This window comes from Loxodonta africana, chromosome 8 (assembly GCF_030014295.1).
Source record: "Loxodonta africana isolate mLoxAfr1 chromosome 8, mLoxAfr1.hap2, whole genome shotgun sequence".
Taxonomy (NCBI): Eukaryota; Metazoa; Chordata; class Mammalia; order Proboscidea; family Elephantidae; genus Loxodonta; species Loxodonta africana.
The window spans coordinates 68,234,840-68,248,483 of record NC_087349.1 but is presented as its reverse complement, the minus strand read 5'-3'; the positions used below and the strand labels follow the sequence as shown (position 1 = coordinate 68,248,483).

Sequence of the window (13,644 nt, the reverse complement as noted above, 5' to 3'; positions counted from 1 at the left end):
AGCAACATGCAAGTCTCTACTGAAGGGCAGGCGGTGGCTGCACATGAGATGCACTGGCTAGGAATGGAACACGGGTCTCCCACATGGAGGGGAGAACTCTACCAAGGAACTACCACTGCCCCCAAATTGGTACCTAAAAACCAAATCAAACCTGTTGCCATCGATTCTGACTCATAGCCACTCTATAGGACAGAGTGGAACTGGCCCGTAGGGCTTCCAAGGAGTGACTGGTGGATTCAAACTGCTAACTTTTTGTTTAGCAGCCGAGCTCTTAAGCACTGTGCCACCAGGGCTCCAAATGGTGCCTAGTGCTCAATAAATATTTGTTGAATTAATAAAAGCATCCAAGACTGTTGCCTGTATGGAGCTTATATTCTAATGCTTATGAATGCTGATAAATTATTTGTCTCAAAGTCTAGAAGAGAATGATTTTCTGTGTGAGAAATACCAATACTGTAAGCATTTTTATTGAAACGTAAAATAAAAAACAAACACAAAAAAGTATGTTATGAGTGCACAACCTGCTAAATTTCCACATTTCCACAAACTGAACACATGTGAACAACCAGCACCCAGATCAAGAAACGGAAATGACCGACACGCCCAGTAGCCCTCCTAGTGTTCTCTCCCAGTCACAATCAACTCTCTGCCCCCCTCAAAAAACTATGACCATCCTGACTTATAACAGCATAAACTGGTTTTTACCTGTTTTTGTATTTTAAATGAATGTAATACACAGTATGAACTCTTTGTTTCTAGTTTCTTTCAACGTTATATGTATGAGATTCATCCATGTTGTTGTACATCAGATTAAAAAAATCTTGAAAAACAGTGTTGCAGAAAAGACATATTCTGACTGCCGTCTTAAAAGGATCACTATGGTTGGTGTGTTGAGAGTAGGCATTGGGGGTGAGTGGGCAGGGAAGGAAATAAAGACTAGCTGGGAGTGAGAGATGATTTGATGTGGATTTGGGTGGTGACAGTGGAAGTGAGAAGAAATGGTTGGATTCTGGATAGATTTTTAGGGTATGGAGCCCTGGTGGTACAGCGGTTAAGAGCTCAGCTGTTAATCAAAAGGTCGGCAATTCCAATCTGCCAGTTTCCTCAGCTGTATTATGAGATAAACATAGTATTTATCTTATAGGATTGCTATAAAGATTAAATGAAGTAATGTTTATAAGTAATTAGAACAATGCTTAATACATTTTAACTAAAATAAGTGGATAAATGAGAAATTTAGGAATGTAAGATCCCACCTGGCTTTAGATGAAGTTCAGGATCCAGACATCCCTTTTGTTTTTGCCATTCAACTTCTCTTATATCTTGCCTTCTCTCAATCTCATTTGTAAATGTTCCCCAGATCAGTTGGTCTCATCTCATACAAGAACTTCCTTATGCATGGAATGGAATGTTCTTCCAGTGCCAAATCATCTCTTTTGCCAAGTGAAAATATTCCTGAAATCTCACCTTCTCTACTTAAGAGGAAGTATGTTACCTCTAATACTTGGCTTTCCAAACACACAGCTTCTAAAGCTTAACTCTCCTGGAGCAATATTTACTCCCTTGCTTATGCATTTATTAATCTTCTTTCTGTTCTTTTACAAATCACTCTCATCTCTCAGAGTATACACTCCTTAAGGACAAGACTGTGTCAAACTACATTTAGTATAATAAAGGAATTGAGACGTGGTTTCTAGTTCAAGTTCTCCTGACAAAACTGCTGTATGACCTAAAGGGGGATGCTCTGTTCATCTTGGCCTCAGTTCTCTATTAGTAAAATGAGTGGTGAGGGACAAAAATGACGATGATGATGATGATAACAATGACGATGACTGCAACTAGTATATACTGAACACTTAACTTTGTGCCAGGCACTACCTAAGCTGTTTAAATGTATTCACTCATTTAATGTTTACAACAGGCCTGTGGGGTGTGTACTAATAGTATTGGTTCTATTTTACAGACAAGGGGATACTGAGGCACACACAGAAAGGTTAAGTAAGTTGTCCCAGGCCACACAGCAAGTGAGCAGCAGAACTAAGACTAAAACCCAATGATCTTTACTGTTCTCCAAAGACTCTTACACCCTACATTCTAAGATCCTGCACATTTCAGATATGCTTTGGGTAGGTAGACTGCCTTACTAAATGGACAAAATCTTGAAAACTTAGGGAAAAGTATTAGAAAATATGATAGTTACTGAAGTTATATACGGTAGCTTAATTTAGAAGGAAAATAAAAAAAAACCCAAACTCTAATATCCTTTACCTTTAGGAAGAAAGGGCTGAGAAAATCAAAGTGACAGATCTTAAGCTAAAGAGGGATGGAAGGAAGACTGTAATTATGATACATTTATCCCTGGAAATGAACCTACCAAAAGTCTGGATAAAGCCGCAGAAAAAAACACCATGGACAGTGAAAGAAGACTACCTATTAGCTGATAATAGTTGAAACTGGGAAATAGGTAGGTGCATGGGAAAGTACTGTACTATTTTGTCTACCTTATGTTTAAAGCTTTTCATAATAAAAAGTTCAAAGAATAATTTAACTTAAAAAATACCATGGACAAAGCGTTCAACCAAATACCTCCTACAATGATCTGAATTTGAGATGTACTGTATGTGTTGCTCCAGGATCTATCTCTTAACAGTTGGCTACAGTGCAATGTCACAGTCTCTAAGGAGGCTGTCTGCCCTCTTGGCAGCAGGGTGAGTGCCATGACGCAGCTGCTGTTGGCATGCTGAGAGTTGGAAGGGGGAAATTATAAGGCAAAACAAGAGAAAGTCATAAAGAAAATGTGAGTCAAAATCCAAGGACCCCACACCCAATAACCTGATTACTAAGTCTCTAGCTTGGCAGCCAAGGGAAGCAGGGGTGGGGGCTGAGAGCTGAAACAGGTGCATGAATTCCCCTGCAAAAAGCAGCCCTCTCTCTTAGACACAAAGTCTTAAGATTTTTCATTTGCATAAGAAAATGAGTCTTTAAAGGGAGCAAGAAGAAATGAATTAATTAGGCTTTTGGTTAATAGCCAAATTTAAAAAAGTTTCTTCAAATATAATGTTCATAAAGCATATTCATTATTTTCATGCTTAAGCCTATTCACAGAAATGCTACTGCTTTGATAATGCTTGGTAATGCTCCTGAGTATAAGTTTCTTCATATAATCTAGTTTTAACACTTCTTTTTCAAAGCAGTGTTTGGCCTCATAAGGTTTAAATATACGCATACCATGTCAGATTTTTTCTTCTAATCTTGAGAAAGTAAATATCCTTATAACAAATAAAGTTTATAATTAATTATTTTCAAATGTACAAACAAAAATTATTTCTTGTCCACCAGTTAGCCTGTTAAAAAACGGATTGGCCAAGTTTATCTTTTATTCCTTACCTGCTAGTGTCTTTCATTCAAATAGTTCGAAAAGGTTTATGGGCACTATGCTGCCCTTTCTTGCAGAGGGGTGGTAAAGATTCATAAGGTTCAATATGTAAAATCTTCTAAGAGCTTAGGAAAAAGCACACTCCAAGAATACAGGTGCAAAACACTTTTTAGTAAAGGATCAGAAAAATGAAGGCACTTTCCCAGAGCAACAGAAGGTTAGTGGCATCCCTGTGAACCTCACTCTTGGGTGTTTGAAAGCAAGAAAATACAGATTTAAAAGCAGACAAATACATTTCTCCTGGCACAAAGGCCCAGCAACCACCATGAAATCTATTAGGAGGTGCCAATTTTGCAAACGCGGTAACAACTGGAGATCTCATCTACTTAGCCACACCAGACTAAATTATGAATATTTTATTAATGTGAAAATCACCTATATTTGACATCTTTTTTTTTTTACAAAAACCTCCTTCTTTTTTCTACAACCTGTGCCTCAGATAAGTAGAGATAAAATAGTGTCCTATAAAAGCAAAATATTGATGCATTAAAATTTAGAAACCAGCCTAAACCAAAACAGCAAAAGAACCTGAAACCAGATATAAAACACCTATCTAACACATTCAATTTACATGTAAAGAAGGTAGCTATATCAAGCATATTTCAAGAAAATGAGTTATACTAAGAAGAGGTAATATCAACCTCTGGCTGTCTATGCTTTTAAATTCTGTCTATAAATAAAAGACATGTTCCTTTGAACAACAGCCTGAATAAGCAACACTGTCACTTTATCTCCCCTGCTAGCTATCCATTCTATTCTGGCTTTAGCTGGTATCTGCTTGGATTACATCAGCCGCTTGATAGGAGGTGGGGTTGGGGGGCAAATCTGAGTCAGAAGCGTCAGGAGACAGAGGCTAGAAGGTGATACAAGCAGTGGCACAGTTAAGGCAGGACTCAAGCATCCTTTGCTGTTACTCTGGTAGTTCTCCTAAGAAGTTGGTGGCTAATAAATTTCTGGCTGGCTGTTAAAAACCACGTAAGTCCTATGCAACAATCTCCTTTCACTTGGGAGAAATTACATGTCAGAGACAGAGATTATTTCCTGTTTTTCTATAAATGCGCACTACCTAGAACAGTGCCCGCACATAGTAAGGGCCCATTACGTATTTTTGAATGGCACTGCATCTGGTCTCTTTGTTCTCTCAGACACTTCCTCCCTTAGGGCCCAGACATCCTAAGCACCCCAGACTTGATTTTAAAATTGAGAGATGAGGCCAAAGAAACAAACAAAAACCCAGAACACCTTACCACTTATACAGATAAATTATTTGGTATTCAACAGACATCACTGAAAACCCGTGTTTTCCATGTGACCTTGTGGTGGCAGCTAGCATGCCTTGGGTACTAGTCTTCCCCAGAAGTGAGGGCTCCTAGTTTGAGGATACTGCCTTTGAGTAGCAAACTAAGAGGTGAGGTTAGAAAGTTGATATTTTCTTCAGTCTCTTTCCTGTTCCAATCTCGGACATCATTTCGGTTTCCATTTTGGCTCACGATTTTTTTCAGCATTCGTTCCCTTTTCTTTTTCCTTCAGTATTTCCACCACCTGCTTGGGCTTGTCTTCTTGCATCTCCTCTTTTTCTTTTAAAAAGGAAAAAAGTTCTCCTGACTTCCTCTTTTCAGAACATCAGCTGAATGTATGCAAGTGCAGAAGGGAAGTAAGCAGGCTGTCACTTGCTTCTATAATCTGTTCCATGTATTCTTGGAAAAGCGGCTTGTCTGAACTCGGAAAATCTTCCTTACTAGCCAAGTTGAGTGGGGGTGCAATGGAAAGAGGAAGGAGAAGCATTTTAGGAAAGGAACCAGGCAAGAAACAGTGTGTTCACTGTGGAATCCTGTTTAATACCAGTTTTGACAACACAAAACGCTATTCCAGTAGTTTTTTTAAATATATATTTTTAATGTTGGTTTATAGAAATTCATGGTCTTTAACCTTCAGCTATCCAGGCATCTCATATTTTCAAGGCAGGTCCCCCATTCCCATTTTTTTTACAGCATACATCTCACCCTTTCTCTTTGAGGAGCCCTGGTGGCGTAACAGTTAAGAACTTGGCTTCTAACTGAGGTTGGCAGTTCAAACCCACCCAGCAGCTCCACAAGATAAAAGACCTGGCGATCTGCCTCTGTAGAAATTACAGACTAGAAAACAACTATGGGGCAGTTCTACTTTGTCACATGGGGTTACTATAAATCAGAACAGACTCTATAGCCTCTAACAACAACAACGTCTCTCCTTTAGTCTGACATCACCATCTTTCTCCTCACTGTAGGCAGGTGGGCTAGCCTCCTACTTAACAGTAGCTTGCCTGTACCACCCAAAAAACGTATCTGCATTTGTACCCATCTGTGCTTCCCTCCTGCCACAACAGGCAAATCGTCCTCCTCAGAAGCAAAGCTCATTTCCCCACTGATGCTCCAGGGCCATTCTCCCCCACTCTTCAAGGACATGGTTTCATCAATTATGAGGTATCTCTCTGTCCACTTTCTTCTCTGCTACTGGCTCTTCCCTATAAGCAGTTATTTTAGATTGAACTGTGTCCCCCAAAAAGATATGCTTAAGTCCAAACCCTCGTACCTGTGAATATGACCTTGTTTGGGGAAATAGGGTTTTTCTTTGCAGATGTTATCTCTAAACTAATGAGGTCACACTGGAGTAGGGCAGGTCCTAATCCTGATCCTTTCTGTGTGGTGTCTTATAAAGGGGAGAAGAGATATGGAAAAACGGTCACATGGGGAAAACATCATGTGAAAATTCATCTACAAGCCAAGGAAAACCAAGAAATGCTGGGGGCTACAGGAGACAGAAAGAGACAAGAAAGGACCTTCCCTAGAGCTGACTCCCTGAATTCAAGCTTCTAGCCTCCAGAACTGTAACACAATAAATTTCTGTTCTTTAAGCCACCCACTTTGTGGTATTTTGTTATGACAACCCTTGGAAACTAATACAGCAATTAACCATTGAAAAAAAAAATTCTCCACAAACCTCTATCACCCACTGGCATATCACTCACGTAACTCCCACACTATCTACTTTCTTCACAGCCAGGCTTTCAGGGACCGCTGTTGACACTCGCTGTCTGCCATGCACTCCTCACCCACTGTGATCTGCCTTCTGTCTCTACCCCTCCACTGGCCTGCTTTCACAAAGGTTGCTAATGATTACTTTTTTGCAACGCCCAGAAGATGTTTTGAAGTGCTAATCTTATAAGACCTCTTTGCACCACTTAAGACTGTTGACTCCCTCTTTGAGTTTTTATTTCTTGGCTTCTGTGCCACTTCTTAATTCTGTCTCCTACCTGTCTAGCTGCAAAAGACCTCGTTAAAGTGTTGAACACAAAGATGTCACCTTGAGGACTAAAGTGCACCTGACCCAACCCATGGTGTTTTCAATCACCTCATATGTATGCGAAAGCTGGACAGTGAATAAGGATGACTGAAGAACTGAGGCCTTTGAATTGTGGTTGTGGTGTTGGCAAAGAATATTGATACCATGGACTGCCAAAAGAATGAACAAATCTGTCTTGGAAGAAGTACAACCAGAATGCTCCTTAGAAGCAAGGACGTTAGATTACGTCTCACATACTTTGGACATGTTATCAGGAAGGATCATTCCCTGAAGAAGGACATCATGCTTGGTAAAATGGAGGGTCAGTGAAAAAGAGGAAGACCCTCAACAAGATGGACTGACACAGTGGCTACTACAATGGGCTCAGGCATAGCAACAATTGTGAGGATGGTGCAGGACTGGGCAGTGTTTCGTTCTGTTGTGCACAGGGTTTCTATGGGTCAGAAGCAGCTCGACAGCACCTAACAACCACAACAACAACTGGTCTAACTAGTTATGGATACACTCTTTGGCTTATTTCTGAAATGGTGGTGCTCTCTATGGTTACTCTTCTTAATCTCAACATGCTCCTCTGGATGATCTTATCCATATCCATGGTGCCTGCTGCCCTACTCCTTCATTGCCCCAAAAGTAGATACGTATGTACATGAGAGCATTCTGACCCATATATACCCTATCATACACCTTCTTTTGAATGTTCCACAGGCATCTTAAACTCAACATGTTTAAAACTAGGCTCTCATCTCCTTCTATACCCTCAACTCTACCCCAAACTTAACAATCTTCCACTACTTTCTGTATCTACATTGTTGTCCAATACAGAAATCTGCATTATCCTTGAATTCTCTTCCTTCTGACTTCCTCCACCCAGTGAAGAACCAAGCCCTACTGATTTTGATGTTTCTAATATCTCCCAAAATCCATCCGTTCTTTTCAGGTCCACTGTCATTCTCTAATTCAAGACATTATGGTCTTCTACCTTGAACATTACAAGAGTTTCCTGAAGGTAGCATTGCTCTCCCTATACTCCACTCTCCCTATCAGTGCCATGGTGGTATCTAAAAACATTCCCTTCCTTGCTTAACCCTTCTCAGTGCCTTTGAGAAAAGACCAAACTCCTTATCATGACATAAAAGGCATGACCTGGCCTTAATTACCTCTCCAATTTCTTTTATTACTATTGCCCAAACTCTTTACTCCACCCATACCGAACTGCCTGCTGTTATTTAAACAAGCTACTACATGGTTTAAAGTCAGGAAAGGTGTGCATCAGGGTTGTATCATCTCACCATATTTATTCAATCTGAATGCTGAGCAAATAATTTGAGAAGATGGACTCTATGAAGAAGACAGCATCAGGATTGGAGGCAGTCTCATTAATAACCTGAGACACGCAGATGACACAACTTTGCTTGCTGAAAGTGAACAGGACTTGAAGCATTTACTGATGAAGATCAAACACTACAGCCTTGAGTAAGGATTGTACCTCAATACAAAGAGAACAAAAATCCTCACAAATGGACCAATAAGCAAAATCCATGATAAATGGAGACAATATTGAAGTTGCCACGGATTTCATCCTGCTTGGATCCACAATCAATGCCCGTGGAAGTAGCAGTCAAGAAATCAAACAATGTATTGCATTCAGTAAACCTGCTGCAAAAGACTTCTTCAAAGTGTTAAAAAGCAAAGATGTCACTTTGAGGACTAAGGTGCACCTGATCCAAGCCATGGTGTTTTCAATTGCCTCATATGCATGCAAGAGCTGGACAATGAATAAGGAAGATCTAAGAAGAATTTTTTTTAAGACACCTCTGAATTACGGTATTGGTGAAGAATATTCAATACACCATGGACTACAGGAAGAATGAACAAATCTGTCTTGGAAGAAGTACAACCAAAATGCTCCCGAGAAGCAAGAATGTTGAGACTTCATCACATGTACTTTGGACATGTTCTCAGGAGGGATCAGTCCCTGGAGAAGGACATCATGCTTGGTAAAGTGGAGGGTCAGCGAAAAAGAGGAAGACCCTCAATGAGATGGACTGACATAGCTGCTGCAACAATGGGCTCAAGCATAGAAACAATTGTGAGGATGGCACAAGACCGGGCAGTGTTTCGTTCTGTTGTACTCAGGGTTACTATGAGTTGGAACTGACTCGATGGTACCTAATAACAACAACAGACTCTCTTTTCAGCTCTGAGCCTTGGCTCATTCGATTACTTTTACCTAAATTAGAACATCTTTCTCTCTTCTTATACTCTATACATCTTGCCAATTTCAATTTTCCCTCAAGATGGACTTCAGACCTCTTTTAGAAAAGATTCCCCCAACGAAGTCTGTGCATACCTCTCTCACAGCACATACCATATGGGACTTTAATTCTCTGTCACACCAGGAAGCTATGGACAGCTCAGGGTTGGGACCAGGGCTTTCATCTCCATTTTCCTAGCAATCAGGGCAATGTCTGAGTCATAGTAGGTAATCAATCCATGTACGTTTATTCAGAATAAACTAGGAATTATTATGTTGAGTCGTGATTCCTACATTTTTTTTTCTAACAAGATTTTACCAACTGTCTTTCACATTATCACCAACATGGTGAACTAGAGAGGGTATAAAAATGCAGATAGAACTTAAACTGGTTTGAGACTCCAGCTACATTTATTTCCTGAAGAGTAAGATGGGTTGTTCTTTGACGTGCCAAATGAACAACTTCACAACTATCTCCCGAAGGTAAAGTGTAATGTGCTCCTGCTACAATGAGATTAAACAGTTTGGGAAATAGTTTTACTGTAGACCCACCTTCTCACTGAGGGAGAGGAAGAAGGTAGCCTTATCTACTCCAAATTCCGCTTAACCAATTTGCTTTATCTACCGCGTCTCTCCCAGGAATCAATATTTCTCCCCAGCTATGTGTTTTTTATGTGGTATGGAAACCCTGGTGGCGTACTGGTTGAGTGCTACAGCTGCCAGCCAGAGGGTCGGCAGTTCGAATCTGCCAGGCGCTCCTTGGAAACTCTACGGGGCAGTTCTACTCTGTCCTATAGGGTCGCTATCAGTCGGAATCGACTCGATGGCACTGGGTTTGGTTTTTGGTTTGGATGTGGTATAGTCTAGAATAGCTACAGTGTAGCCCATGCTTGGGAGTGGGGTATATGAGGGACATGACTAAGTCAGCACTGAAAGGGAAGGAAAGCCTCAGAGATGAGAGCTGTATAGGAGAGTAGATGAGAGGATAGGTAGGTAAATTCCATTTATTTAATTCCTGTTCACTTTTGTTAGAGACAAAAGTCTCTTTCCTACTTCTCAGGTTTCCATAAAGAGGGGTTTTTCTCCAAGCAGCTCTGGCCTTCTCCTCTACCCCTTGTTACTCCCCAAGGAGATGGACTGAGGGACATGGTTGATGGGTGACAGCCAAAAGTCCATGTTTCTAGATGGGGAAAGGTAAACCATCCAAAGTCCTGGGTCCTGGGGAGAGCCTCTTTCTCCTTTTCTCTCAACCTGGACCTAGGGAGACAAGTAGCGGGCATAACAGCGTCTGCTGTGCTGATTTTAACATTCCCCCAGAGCTAGATGTGGGGCATTGGAAGTGTGGAAGACCATTTTAGCTATTATACTAAGCTGCCTCCCCCATTCTAAACTGCACTGCTAGTCAAAAGGGGCTATCTTATTTCTCCGTCTGCCAGCTCTTTGGTTTTATTTCTTCACTGGCTCCACGTGCAGGTGAGAAAGAGGGATACCATTCATTAGGTCCCAAGACTCCACCAGTTTCCCAAAGCAACTCTGTATACACCAAAAAAAGACACACATCAACCAAAGACACACACACAAGGATTGCAAACATTAAATGATCTGGAAATTAAAAATACAACCAACTGAAAGTTTTCAAAGCTTACATGCCCTGTAATACTCTATGAAACAACTTGGTGTTAGGATTTTATCAAAGTTTCAGGACAATTCAGACACATCTAGGGGATTAGGAAAATTTTATTCAGAACCTTAGAAAACTGAAAACTAATATTTGTATATTGCCTTACATAGTACTTTCAAAGTACTTTCTTAAATGTTACTTCATTTGAGCCTCACAACCCACTAAACTTGGTGGGGAAGATGTTGTGTCTAGTCTCATCTTCCCAGGCTCAGGGTATAGTGACTAAAGTCACTCAACTAGTAACCAGCAGAGACCTGTACTTTGGAACTCCTGACTTATAATCCAGTGCTCGTCCTTCCATGCTCTGCATCAGTGAGGTCACATACAGAGTATACAAACGGCATGTATCCTCTGCATCCAGATTATAACAACATCAATGCAACCTACATAAGCAACCTATAACAATATCAGTCCAACCTGGCTGCAGCGATAGTTTTTTTAAAACACTGAACCAGCCATATTTCAATTTTATGCACTATCCTACAATTTCATGATAATTACCTATTAATTACGATTTTTTTTTTTTATGGGTCTCAGTGAGCTGCACTAGGTAAATAAACCCTTCCAGTAAAGGCCAGCATCAAAAGGAATGATTTTAACACTTACCTTTTTTTTTTTTTTTTAAGCACTGAAGCTTAGTAATATCTCTATGGCAAATGTCACCTGGGGTCCAAGAATACAGACTATGCCACTATAGAAACATAGTTTAAAGTTAACGGTTTGACTAAGCATCTTATTACTAGGTTAAATCCACGAAGCTGGCTACAACATGTAGCAGCTTAGAAAACGATAACATCTAATCACAGCCAAGGCTACAAAATGGCTTCGGGTTTTATGCACGAATTCTTCACGCTTATTATGTATACCACAGGTCTGAAGAATTTGATATCCCTTATTAGTCACACTGGATTCTACTTAACTTCCCATTTAGATAGCCTTATTTATTTTAAATATTCAACTTCTTCAGAATGCAATGCAACAAGATTTTTTTTTCCCCAGACAATTTCAAGGGAAAACAATGAAGAACAATCTTGCACATCTCCTTGGCAAGCTGAATATTAATTTCATTCAAGTGAATGATTTTCATTTTGTAAAACAATAAAGTACTTCATCTGTCTGCATTTATAATAAGAAAAAAAACAGAATAATTTCTATTTTTAAAGCTGGTAAGAAAAATATAATTATACTCATTTGTTTTTATATATTTAGGAACACAGACATCAGTTACATGATATTGACTGAGTGGGAATAAATAGCATGAATACTAGTAGAAATGCAAAAAGAAATCTAAAAATATTAATAGCTACAGTCTGGTTTCTTTGCTCTGTACTTTGATGGCATGAAAATCTGATATACTTATAACCTGAGTGTAATATATTTTTAAGAGCAAACATTTAGATGTTACTACAAACAATAATAAATGTAATTATTTCATGCAAAGGCTGTTGCTTGAGGACAGAAAGCTGGTCTGTTTTGCTGTACTTAATTTATACTAAAAAGCTTACACCTTATCATTTACATTTATGCAAAAATGTAAACATATAATTTTTACTTTATACTTAGAATTCAGAGACAATTATCAACAGTTCACCCTGCCTATAAAACATCTCTAATTTCAGAAAACAAAACAAAAATTCTTAAAGAAATGGGAAAATATTGGGAAAGAAAAGTCTTACTTTCTTTGTAATTTGAATTTGATGGAAATACTGTTATTGGTGAACACCCAGCCATGCCTTGGACTGTGAGTTTTCGTATACAGATGAAAGTGAAAGGAAATGCATCACACCAAACTAAGTACAGAAATTACAAAGGTGAGCTAATTAAATTCCACTCTTCCACTCACAAGGCATATGAGTGATAAGTCTTACCCACACTTGCAGTACCTAACCCAGAATTCCACTAGAAAAACAATGTCTGGCAAACTGAAGAGGTGAACAGAAAGCTGTGTCACTTGACCTTGGCTCTGGTTTGCCAAAAGGTTGTATTTCAAAATAGAAGATGGGGTAGGAAAAGTAAATACAGCTGTGTTTTCTCCACCCCAGTGTGAGAATGCAAGGGGCCATTTGGCATGGCAGGAGGCTGAGTCCCTTCTTGGTGCTCACTCAGGGCCCAAATAAGCGAGCTATTATTTCATTTCATGGCTAACTCAGGACACTATTTTTAAGTTAGAGTAAAATCAACGAAGTGAAAAAGCTGGGAAACAATTCTAACAGGATTGTCAGGATTCGCCAAGCATAGGAATACTGAGTATTTAAGTACATGGAAGATAGGTAGTGAGAGCCCGAAGGGAGGAAAACATAAACAAGGGTTCTTTCTTATTTTGAATTATAAGTTTGTTTGGGTGTAGGACATTTGTTTGAACAGTTTTATAATGTACATTTTGCTTGCCAAAATAATATTTTAAGAATGAAAGTCTGAAGTATAATTTTATACTATTTCAACGTTGTTTGAAACAGCTTCAGCATCTCTAAGACCTTCCGAACACACTGGAACTCGATGCTGGAGTTCGTGTGTGTCGTTATAAGGGTTACAAGATGTCATCACCTGTTTTGGGGAAAAGTCTACCCAATATATAGAGAGAGTGAATAATGTTAAAACATGGTTAAAGATGAAAACTACAATGGAGTCCTCAAAATCATGAGAGAAAAATCTAACGCTTACATAGTTGAATAAATTAAAAGTTATACGTCTCAAACCAAAACCAAGCCAAATCCGTTGCCATTGAGTCGATTCTGACTCATAGCAACCCCATAGGACAGAGCAGAACTGCCCCATAGGGTTTCCAAGGAGCGCCTGGTGGATTCGAACTGTCGACTCTTTGGTTAGCAGTTGTAGCTCTTACCCACTACACCACCAGGGTTTCCATACCGTCTCTAGAGACTAATAAACATTATGTAAATGGATTTGATATTTCTCAAAGGAAATACAAGG

At 39.6% G+C, this 13,644-nt stretch overlaps 1 protein-coding gene across 4 annotated transcripts in view; it reads right to left on the bottom strand.

The window, feature by feature from the left end:
- The window catches only part of UMAD1 (UBAP1-MVB12-associated (UMA) domain containing 1), a 244,243-nt gene that overhangs the window by 31,903 nt on the left and 198,696 nt on the right, over window positions 1-13,644 (bottom strand). The gene's annotated exons all lie outside the window — the stretch shown is intronic.